We start from the raw sequence: 12,942 nt of genomic DNA, 5'->3' as shown, positions 1-12,942 counted from the left end.
ATCGGGGGAGTGGCTCTAACTGTGGCCTTGAGTGTAAGATTACCAGATAAAATACAGGACACTCAGATCTCAGACAAGCAACAAATAATGTTTCGGTATAAGGATGTCCACATTCTTATGTAAGAATTACTTATTGTTGGCCTGCAATTTAAATTTAACCAGGCAGTCTCTATTTTCATTTGTACGTCTATCGACATTATCCAAGGCACTCATGTTTGACAGTAGGAATAAAACTATTGACCTGTGCAGCCGTTTGGGGATTAATAGTGATAGAGATAAATCACTTAGCAGGGTGAGTGACACATAGGAAATACTCCAAGCAGTAACTACTAATATTTTTACTTTAAGTTCATCCGGAGTAAGAATTATGTGTTATAAATCTGCATATCCCCATTTCTGTGCACATTTTATTTGGATTCATTTTTATTAAACATGAAGTAAAACATTTCATGTGCTGGTGAAGCTATCGGTGACAGGGAATGGTTATACACTGCTGGTGGGAATGTGCATTAGTCCAGCCACCGTGGAGAGCAGCTTGGAGAGTAATCAAAGAGCTAAGAGATGAACCACCATTCAACCCAGCCTTCCCATTACTGGGTAGATGCAAAATACACACATGCACCTTCATGTTCATCACAGCAGTATTCACAATAGCAAAGACATGAATCATCCTAGGGACCCATCGAAGGGGAATTGATACAGAAAATGTGGTACATACACACCATGGAATATCAGGCAGCCATAAACAAACATGTCTCTTACAACATGAATGCAGCCGGAGGCCATAATCCTCGGTGAACTAACACAGAAACGGAAAACCAAATACCACATGTTCTCACTTACAAGTGGGTGCTAAACGTTGGGTACACATGGACATAAAGACAGGAACAATAGACACCGGGACTACTAGAGAAGGGAAAGAAGGAGGGAGGCAAGGGCTAAAATGGTACCTGCTGGGTACAATGCTCACTACCTGGGTAACAGAGTCATCCATGCTCCAAACCTCACACGAACGCCTGATTTGAAAATAAAAGTTGAAAAGAAGAAAAAATTAAAATAATTTTTGAAAAACCAGAAGTATCAACCAAAAACTGAAGTGAAACCAGAGGCAATTTCATAAGAAACCTTGCTGAAAAGCACTTAATAAGCATAAGTAAATAAAATACATATATATAAACTAAATGCATATCATATAATTTGCCCTACTTTACCGATGAACTAACTTGCTCATTAGAGTCATCAAAGTTTACTCCATCCTGGGCCTTCCCATGAAAATCTGCGTGTGGGAATGCACACTTCATACAACACAATGAATAACGAAGGATGGGCACCTGATGTCCCAGGGTGTGCCTGCCTCCAGGACACATTCAGAGGCTGAACTCGAATGCGCTTGCCCTCACAGTGCCTTTATTTCATGACATGATTTTAATGATAGTAGACTAATTGAATAGCTTAGCACAATGTCCTCCAGATTCATCCATGTTATCTCAAATTCAAGGATTTCTTTCTTTTTAAGGCTGAATAATATTCAATTGCATGTATGTGCCACATTTTCTTTATTCATTCATCTGTGGTTGGATATTTGGGTTGTTTCCATATCTTGGCTGTTGTGACTCATGCTGCTATGAACATAAACATGAACATATCTCTTCAAGATCCTAATTTCAATTCTTTTAGATTTATATGCAGAAATGGGATTGCTAGATCACATGGTTGCTCAAGAGGTAAAAAGTTGGGAGAAATGAATAAGTTCTAGCTTTCTAGTCTACAACATAATGCCTATAGTTAATAATGCAGTGTTGTGTACTTTAAAATATGTTGACAGTATATCCTATGTTGTGTTCTTATTAAAAAAAAAAAAAAGCACTAGGAAATGTAGTGCCACGATTGAGGTGATGGTATCTTGCACGGATGCAGATGTCTAAACTCATCAAAATGTATACATGAAATATGTGCAATTTTTGAATATCAACTGCACCTCAAAAAACCTTTAAAAACTTGAACAGTTTTAAAAGCAATTATTTTACAATATTTAACCAAAACATCTCCTTACCCTGATTCCTGGGGTGACAGGAAAAGAGAGGCTCAGGGCTGTGGCCCTGTGGTTTGTTCCAGTTTGCCATCCTCAGGCAAGTCTGACACCTGGAACCAGGCGGTGGGTTTGTTCTGTGAGCAGTCTTCTGGAAGCACACATAGCCCAACAAGAAGCATCATGGGTGGGGTACCTGTTCTACATAAGATTTTTAAGTTTTCAAAACAGAGACAGAGACAAAGAGAGGGGAAAGAGGGAGGAGGAGGGGAAGGAGACAGAAAATATTAAGTTAAATCATGAATAAACATATCCAGTAAATACGCAGCCCACAGCTGTCTTGAGTTTTTGTCCCCTATGGTAGGCACAGCACTATTTGCTGGAAAGAAAAAAGGAAGATGCATGAGATCCAGATCTTATATCCAAATTTATAGAATTTGAACTCTTGATCTTATGAATCTTATTGACTAACAACAAACTAAAACTACCCACAGAGAGAAACGTATTTACGCATCGGCACCTGGTCAGTTGGTAGCAGGGCTAAGCTTGGGAGAAGAATTTTCTCATCTCCAAATCTGGGCTCTTTCTACTTCCCAATTCCTCCCCAGGATACTCCACTTCCCCTTCATACCACTGCAGAGAGAGCCCTTGGGTCTGGATGAAGAAACTCTTGTATTACATTGTTATATCACCTGGCTTCCGCTCTCATCCAGGGAGTTCTTGAATATCACTTCTTTTTACCACAATGGAAACTTTCCTCTTTCTCAAATTACAATGGATGAGGTATTGAGCTAGGCTTCTTTTAGCATCCAATTATTATTTGAAATATTTTTTTCAGAAAAAATGATATTTAAGGCCAAGGCAACTAATAAATTAACTTTTTGAGACAACTGTGTTCATGATTTGGAGAACTGACTATAAAGTCATGTGACATAGTTTGTATATGTGATGTACTTTGAAAGGAAGATTTTCAAAACATTCTGTCCAATGGAAGCTGTCAGCAGGTGATACTTTGAGAACATTAGGAGGCTTCATAGGTGGTGGGGAGTGCAACCATGCACTGCTTAACATACGCATTGGCGTTGGCACCCTCACTTATATAAATCTTATCACACACTGTCTTACATATTCACACACCGGCATCAATACACGGATTGATAAATTAATATCTTGCATTTTCCCTCATCTTCAGAAGCCTAAAAATTTGAATCTGCCCAGTTTGCTTTTGGAATAAAATTGCATGTTAATATTTTCTTTCTTTTCCCTAATTAATGTACCTGATTATAACTTAAAATTTAACTTTAAATGTATTCATAACCAGTTTAATTTTCCTTTATATTCTTCCTTAGTAATCCCTGAAATCATCAAACACTTTCCTCTGGAGTTGAATCCGAGAGGTACATGGATCTGGGGAAGGAGCAAAACTTGAGAGAGTAGAGTTCTGTGATTGGTTTCTGATCCTGCTGTTTACATTGTGTACATCTTGGCACATCACAGCCCTTGGCCTTTCCGTGGTTAGGCATTTACCAGGGGTGGTGGGAGGGAAATAAGTGGAAGGAAATCGAGTCTTTGGAGTCTGTGTCCAAAAGAGCAAAACTGAAAGATCTGCCAAGGCCTTCTCCTTGAGACACATACATGAAAGTTACCGTAACTGCAACTTTCTTCCAAACTGACAACAAGAGAAACAACCGTATACCCACATACACCAGTGACTTCCACATGTAATTTCTGTGTTGGGCCCTTCTGCTGAAGTCCAAACCCACATATCCAAGAGCCTGCTGGAAGTCTCCTCTGAGATGCATGGGCCTGACTAGAGCACCTAACACTGAGTCCATCATCTCCGCTCTTTCTCATCTGTAACCCGCCCACCATCCACCTACCAAAACCCAGATGATCCAGTGGGGAGTGAAGTAGTCAGAGTTCCTGCCCTAAAGGTAGTGGCTTCCAGTTAGAGACAGCAGGCAGCTGGCCCACCCCAGCCTCCCTGCTTTCTGCCCCTGGGAGCTGCACTTTCCTGTAAACTACAAGGCCCTGGTCACAAGGAGGCAAATGTCACATGATGGAAACTCACAGATGCTTCAAAGAGCACCCTGTTTTCTTAATATTGGACATGCAACTATTCTCCATAAATGGGCATTTGGATGGTTCCCATATTTGCACTAACAGACAATGTCACATTTAATCACAGTGTTGCTGTGAGCACAAGATTCAATAGATGATGTGTTCACAAGCAGAAGTGCTGGGCTTAGAGTGTGTCCCTTTTCAAATTTACTGGTTATTTCTAAATTTCTCTTTAAAGTCATGCCACTCTGTGGGCCCTCAAGCAAGCAAGATATCTGCCCACATCCTCAGCAGCATTTGTATTATGACACTGTTGTATTTTTGCCAATCTGATTTGTGTGAAGACGTTTCTCAGTGTTGGCTGCATGTCTATGACTCTGATTACTAGGGAGACTGAGAATCTTTTAGAAGTTTATGAGTCATACGTCCCTCTTATGTGAACTTCTTGTTCATATTTTGGCAAGTTATCTCTCAGATTGTTTGTTTGCTTTCTCATTTCGATACATTACTTTAATATTCCGGATATTGATCAGTTTATTATAGATGTTATAAATACTTTTCCCAAATGCTTTCTATTTTTTAGCTTCTGTTACAGTGTGTTTTTTCAAGATGAGGTTTTCAGATAGATGTAAACTAATTTTTTTCTTTACTAGTTACTCTTTTTACATTTTGTCTAATATATACTTACCTTTTCAGATCATAAAGCATATTTTTCTATGTTCTACTAACAATTTTCATTTGAGATATACATATATTTTTCTTGATTCTGTCTTCTGTTTCATTGATGTATGTATTCATCACTAAGTTAATTTTATTATAGCTTTAAAATAAATGTAATATGTAGCAGGCCATGTCTACCTTCTTTGTTAAACTTTTTCATAAACTTTGCTCTCTTACTTGAGTTTTCTTACTCCAAATGCACTCTATAATCATGTGTCAAATTCTTATTATTTATTTGGAAATAAGTTGTACAGATTGATTTATCCACCAATAAAATCTTCATAACTTTGATTCTTATCACAATTAAATATGGACTATGTCATTTTAAATTAAGATATTCTTTTTTTGTACAGGCAGAAAACAAAGAAATTTAATGTGATCACAATGTTTTTTTATACAAGGCTGGTTTAAGATTTACAACAAATTAATTACAGTGTGTTTTCTTTTCCTTACATTTTGTTTTCTTTTCTTTACAGTTGGTTTTCATTTGTTTTCAAATCTAGGGGTATATTTAACATTCCATCTTAAGAAAATGTAATAGCCACGAAGTCTCTGTGTGAGAAAGGTAAAAGGGAGGTTATTCTAAAATGAAAGTCAATAGTGAAGAGGGAAAGGATCTTCCACGGTGCACTGCAGCCACTTACAACATTTTTCAAAATTAAGATATTCTTTAATACTTTAATATCTTCAGTATCATTTTATATATGTTTTCCATATTTTGGTAAACACTTTGTTACCTTGATTCCTGCATGAACCCATAGTTTTATTTCCTTTACAAGTGGTGTGTTCATGCACCTATTTTTCCTGGTTACTTCTCACTGGTTTACTCTAATGCCATTCATTTTGTGCTTTGATCATACATCCAGTGATTCTGATGAACTTTCATTTAATTTTAATGGTTACTGGATTAATACACCTCTCTGAGCCTTACTTTAGTTTCTTCTATGAGAAAGTCAGAAAATATAGTATCTACATTTCAGATTTTTTTCTGATTATTAACTGAAATATTTATAGTATAAAGTCATAATATTTGGTATACATTACTCATATAATGAGTATTCATTCATTTCTTTTGCTTTCTCTATCTCACAGATAAATGTAGTAACAAATACAAAGACATTTTATTCACTAACTCTATGCATTCAGGAGATCATAAAGTATGTTTATGATCTAGGCAGTGGATACTACCTAGAATTCACGCTTTTTGAGAGCAGGTAGTCTATTAATCTACTGATGTGCCCCAGGGCCCAGAACTGGGTGTGGCATATAGTGAGCATTGAATAAAGGTCAAATAAAGAAATTAATATATTCAAACATGTAGTAACTGAGGAAGATCATAATTTTTTCCCCAAAATGGCATTCAAATGGGATTTGCTATTTTGAGCAACTTACTTTTAATCCAATATTTTAGGCCCTATTTCGTTTAGTCAAATTGTGTTGAGGCAAATTTTCTTTCAGTCTCATAATCTACCCCACCTATTAATTCTGGACTTACTCTACATGGACTCTCCTTCCATAAAGATCTTCCTCTTATTTCACATTACTTATCTCTCCTTGAATCTTGCACAGCTCTTAACCTGCACGGCCCTTTGACAGTTCACCACTATCTGACTCTTATGCCCTAGGTATCCCACACAAGACTCTATGCCCCTCAGAGTGTGTCTTCAGGAGTTCCCTGGGTGTCTCTGAGCCTTCCAGTCTCGGAATGACTTCCAACTACAACACAGGTACTTATCACCTAATGCATGTTGAACGCATGTGAGAACCAATGAGGGGATAGCTCCTACATTTCTTCACACATTTGGCTCCTCATTACATGTCTATCCCCTCTCCAGATTAACACTCTTCAGCAGCTCCCCTCACTCAGGGGTCTGCCTCCGGGACTCCTCCCATGGCCTGTATGCCCTTATTCATCAAGCCTCCAGCCAGCTTCCCACATCCATGCTGCACATGAGTCACATCAAATATCTGTGTATTCCATCATGGAGCTTCATTCTTTTCTGGGTCTCCAGCCTGTGGACATGCGTTTCTCATATAGACTAAATTTCTCTACACCACACTTGGGCTATTCCTTTTCGTCTTTCGCACGTGAGCCACGTGTCCCTTCTGTCTTCTGCCCATGTCCCGTGTTCCTACAATAATTGCTGATGTTCCACCATTGGCCTAAAGGTCCAAAGAGGACATGTGCTATGTTATTTTATCATTAAAACCCCATCAGCTACGACAGCATCTGGCAAAATAGAGATGATCTATAAATATTAAACTCAGTGCTCTGTTAGAATAACAGATTTTTTTTTAAATTTCAGAGGTGTGTCCTGAAAATGGAGGACAGAGATTTGGCTTATCAAGATGAATAAAAAGAGCTGGGGAGATGTCATGGAGGCTCCTTCAGCAGAGAGTGGCTGATGACAGTAAATCAACGTACGTAGAAAGCCAATCAACACAAGCGTGTGCATGCGGAGACTAATTGACCCATAGGACTAGCAACTCGGCATTCATTTTTCTTTTACAACTGTTTTATGTATGTCATGAATGTATACATCCATGTAGAAGATAAAAAGACAAATATATGTTGGCTTTAAATTACATTAAGCTTGAAGATCATTTTGAAATCATTTTAATCAGTATACACAGCCTAAATTCTTTGACTTTATGGCATTCCTGCATCCTGTTTTCTATGCATATGCCACTGTTCACAGCAGGAATCAGCTCTTCCCCAAAATAAAGCAAGAAAAAATATTTTTGTTTATCTCAAAGTTGTAACAGATATGCAGATTTAAAGTTATTTTCCAACCCCTCTCAAGAATAACCATTGATGTATTTTTTGGTATTATTAAAGACAAGACAATAGATTTTCATTGTTGATGTTGATCAGTAGCTAGTTTTTTAGATGAGTAAATATATACATAAATGAAAAAATACTTGTTTTCATTACTAAATTGCTTTTATAAAAACATCTAAAAATTAACAATGAAATTCAGTTATGGTTATGGTAAGTGTCTTTTATAAGTTTTGAAGCACAAATAAGGAAATATTTAACAACTGAATCTTAAATTTACCAAACCACTTTGCAAGGGATTTGGTTATTTAGGGAATTTTTTTTTTTTACTTTGTAACAACAGAATAAATGTGGATGAAATTCAGAAACCTTGGGCAACATCCATTGTTTCACAATAACTGTGTGCACCAGATTCCCCATGGGCCACTCCATGTGTAAATAATAACGCCAGCTATACCGGGAAGTTGAAATGCTTCCATGTGTAACAGTGCTGGGGGGTTCCTCTGAAAATGGAACGCTAGACACGGCATCTTTTTCTACCCAAAATGGTCCCAGATACTCGGCGACAGATTTAAAGTTGAATTGTTTAACATGGACAAATAAAAAAATTATCCAGAAAGACAAAATGTTGTGGCAGTATTTTTTTCTTCTTCTGATAGAATCTTTATTATAGTCAGATACCTACTCCCCCAGGTAACCTGTTTCCCTCTGGGAAAGCATAAACTCTTAGACCCCTGGGCACAATGAATTTAACTACAGTCACAACCTGTTCCCCATATCAGTGGGCCTCTAGAACAATTAAGGCCAAATCAGTGCATCTGGATATTTTCCTGTGGCTTCTAAAAAAATTAGCTTTTGGTTCTCATCCTCTCTTCCTCTTCCCTTCTTTCTCCTCCCTTTCTCCCCCCACATCTTCTGTCTCTAGCTCCTCCTCCTCTTTTCCTTCTCCTCCTCTTCCTCCTCCTTCTCCTTCACTTTCCTTCTCCTTCTCCTCTCTCCATGCTTTAATGGAGAAATGTGAGAGACTGAGAATGGAGGGCAGAGATATGAATGGACAATGGCCAGACCAGATACAAAAATAAACCTGACCCACAATCTATGGCAACCTGCCCAGGAAGCCAACTCACACACTACAGTACCAGCCCAGGAAACCAGCCCACGATCTGTGAGTCAGACTGATAGGAAGCCAGCCCACTCTAACAACTGGTTCAGGAGGCTAAACAATAACTCCTGTAATACTTGGCTGCAAATGACTAGGACATGATTAATAACTGGCAGCTTCCCTGATGTTGTCCCTGCTTAGGACCAACCAGAAGAAGCCAAATATGCTCCCCTAACCAATCATGTAGGCAGCCCTGCTTCCAGTGGACTGCCTCAGTTTCCCCCGGCAGGCGGTCTGCACTGCAACAGGGCTCACCTGAGCTGTCTGTTTCCCACTGTGAAGCTTCCCCTCTCCTCTGCATGCCTGTGATTCTTGAACAAATGCGATGATGGTGGCCGGCCCCCTTGCTAGAGCAGCTCTGAATGAATGGCCTTTGCCTGTTATCTTTGGGTAATCTTCATTAATTCCCGTAGATGTGAAACAGATCATCTCTCTGCCTGTCAGGGCTTAAATGGATGTGCATAAGAGGGCAGACCTTCGAGCATCTCAGAATCAGAACTGGGCCCTGACTGAGCACATCCTGAGGGGTCCCTGACTCAGATCCCGAACTGGTAAACTCATAAGTGTCTTTCATTTTTAATGCCAATTTTCCTTTCAGTTTCTATCACTTTCATCTCAAAAACTCCAAGTCAATACAGAACTTAAAATCGAGATTTCAAAGTCAACATAGAACTTAAAATTGGGAGTGCTCACATAATGGACTGAAATCTCAGGCTAAAAGAGTGAGGGGCAGTGAGGACTCCCCTCTGCTAGGTTGGGAAGTGGATTAAAGCACTGTGTTATGGGCCAAACGGTACTCCTGCATTTGGAAATATGGCAGGAAACCAGACAGTCAGGAGAGGACTGTATTCAGGCTATTGGGAAAGGGAGAATATTTATTAATAAAAAATGGAGGGTCCTGGCATTTTAAGGCAGCCAAACAAGAGAGTTAAATGTAGTCTTATCAGAGCCATGTGGAAGGATAGCAGTGGCTCTTATTTGGCAATATGTGGAGACAGAGTAGGGGGATTTCCAGGAGCTCAGGGACTCAGCTGAAGTTCAACATTGTCATCAGCACGTGTTGACTTGCGCTCTTCCTCAAAACCACACGTCAAGAAGCAGTAAGGCTTTAGGCTGAAGGTGACCTGCCTGAAAGTAAAATGGCAAGAAAGACCAAAACCTTCTTAGCCAGTGGAGCAAACTTCAAAAGGAAGACAAAAAGTTGAGCCATCTTCTGGGGTTAAGAAGATGCCATTTGGTCCCAAGTAAAAATCTGTTAGAGACTAGTTAGGTAGGTGCAAAGTTTAGGAGGAGGTAGATGAGACATGAGACAAATCTGAACCCTGCTGTATGAGTTTGTTCTCATGCTGCTAATAAACACAAGCCTGAGACCAGGTAATTTAAAAGAAAAAAAGGCTTAATGGACTCACAGTTCTGCATGGTTAGGGAGGCCTCACAATCAGAGTGGAAGGCGAAGGAAGACCAAAGGCACATCTTACATGGCAGCAGGCAAAGGAGCATGTGCAGGAGAACTCTTTTTTATAAAACCATCAGGTCTCATGAGACTTATTCATTACCACAAGAAAAGCACGAGAAAAACTTACCCCCAAGCTTCAGTGACCTCCCACCAGGTCCTTCCCACAACACATGGGGATTACTACAATTCGAAATGAGGTTTTGGTGGGGACACGGAGCCAAATTATATAACCTGCTGAGCACCCCCTCTTAGGCACTATTGACCTAACAGAGGGGAAGGCAATCTCTGAGAAGGTACAACTCAGATGCATCCTGATTCTTTGATCTTTTTTTCACCTAAATGTCCCAAAGCTTTGGCTGGAAGAAAGTTGAGTCTTTTAAACTTGATCCTAGGGGCTCAGTGGCAGCAGCATTTTGCTAAGAGACAGAAATTTCCAGACTCAAAGGAAAGGGGCAGTCAAGACCATCAGTTGCCTAGAAGAAGACAGTAACCATTTAAAGGATTCAAACTGCCAAAGAAATCCAAGTCTTGGCTTGTGTAGCTTCTAAGGTGAGCACCAGCCCAGCATCTCCGTCAGCCCAATTTGCAACAGTAAGATTTAGGTTGTTAAAGTAGAATCAGGAAGGACATCCAAGATCTCAGATGCAATTCAATGGGCAAGATGAGGCTTCCCACGGCAGAATTGAGCTCCATGGGCCTCAGGGCAGTGGAGATTCTCAGAGTGAACAGTAACAGCTAGCTGGACTTGCTGAACAAGGTGTCCACTCTGTATCTGTGCAGGGGAACTGGCAACAACCGGTCATCAGAGTGTGTTTCTCATGTTGCATCATATGAGATTGACTTTTTGATTCTGCGGCCCCCTCCTTCAATACCACTACATGTTGGCTGTTGCAGGGTGGGTTTTGCGGTAATAGGAGGAACAGAGCGGAAGCTGCACAAGCCAGAGATTCTGGACTTGGTTTTGATGCAGTAACTGGATGAGGCTTTGGGCTTCTCTATTTGACTAGAAACTCAGTATGTTTTTGTGGAGATAGACGTTTTGCATGTGAAATGAGGAGAAGGAGCATGAATCTGTGAATGCCGGGTCTCCCGGTGTCCTGAGGTGTGGGCTGTTGTATGAATGAAGGTTGACCTCACACTGAGCATGCCATAAAGCCTGGGCCTTCGTGCCAGGGAATCCTCCCTCCTCGAATAGTCCCAGCCACACACTGCTGCTCGGACTGCCTCTATGAGGCCTGTGCATGGCAAGCTGGAGCCACTCTGTGTGCATGTCACCCCGAGCTGGGGCTTATGCAGGAAAGAACATATCGATAAGATCTAGCAATAAGGGACAATTTCTGAACACTCTGGGAAGTATTTTCTGACTCTGAACAAAAAAAATAAATAATAGCCTCTCTCCTAAAAGTGGCATTACACAGCTGTGGGCTCTAAGACTGCCATAGTCATTTTCTCCCAACCTAAGAACAAAGTCAGCAAAGAGAATCCCAACCAGAAGCGTTCTTGAAGCAGAAGGGCAGCTGTGAAACTCTGCTTCTGACCTTGGGGTGCTGGCTTGTGGAAAACCATAAAGCTTCACCCTTAGACCACTTTGATTTGGATTTTCTTGCAGCTCAAATCTCCTAAAAGTTTAAACTCTCAAGCCTTTAGTTAATTAATATTTTGTTTACCCAGCAAAGTTTTGGCTCTCTGAAGGTCATTTTGTTCAGATATTTATATTCTACACATTGTCAAACAAAAAAGAAAATGAATGGTAGTTGTATTTGATTACTAGATCAAATACATTAAACAGTATAAATTTAGTGAAACAATATCAATAAATATTAATTAATATTATGAAGAACTCCTGTGTCCATCACAGTAGGGTCATTCTTTTGTTTTTCTGCCCATGATCATCCCTCTCCTAACACTAAGGTTTAACCTGGCAACTGCTCAATTCACATGGATTTAGATGGATGAACAGCACTGGCATTAGAATGCTATGGTTTTCTCAATAGCCATGCACCCAGGTACTGCTATGATATCAAATTATAGTGATGCTCAGACAGGTTCTACAGATGCTTCCACGTCAGACAAACCACAGAAAGGGAAATTAAAAGACAAGTCAAGTGATCTCAGAGCACACCCTGCAGCTGAGTGGAAGCCCTCCTGATGTCCTCATATTAATACAGACCAACTGAGGCTCTCAAACAGGTTGAAATAATGTCCCTTTCTTTTAAAGGTAGTTTAATTGCACTCTTATGACTTGTGCTTGAATAGAGCTTGACCACAGCACTAGAGAAAAGTCTCTGAAACCATTATTGGAAGAAAGTTTAGAAAGAACAAATGAGGAAACTGATATGAGTAACAATAAAACTCTGGTCTTCTGCACAGCCATCTCTGTGTGAATTATTATTTCTCTATTGCAATTCCCCTGTCTTGATAAATTGGCTCTAAGCAGCAAGCAAGGTGAACCCATTGGGTGGTTACAAATTTTGGGAGCTCATCCAGGATTGCCCTTTTGGCTACCTGCCCATGGTTTGGTAGCCTCCCTCTGGTGATGGATTCAGAGGCCAGCCCAAGAGGCTGCTTAGTTTTCTTGGACTGGGGGATGACTCTGGTACTGTCTCTACTGGTGGAGTGCTGCTGACCCAATGTGCATGGACTTAATTGCAAAAGAGAAATTGTCCTGGGAAGATGTCCCATAACTCTAGCCCTATCCCAAGGTGTCTGTCTGTAGCCCAGTAATGGGAGTGTCT

Source organism: Sapajus apella, unplaced genomic scaffold (genome assembly GCF_009761245.1).
Source record: "Sapajus apella isolate SASKATOON/1434 unplaced genomic scaffold, GSC_monkey_1.0 scaffold54, whole genome shotgun sequence".
Classification (NCBI taxonomy): Eukaryota; Metazoa; Chordata; class Mammalia; order Primates; family Cebidae; genus Sapajus; species Sapajus apella.
Note: the sequence above shows the minus strand (reverse complement) of the source record.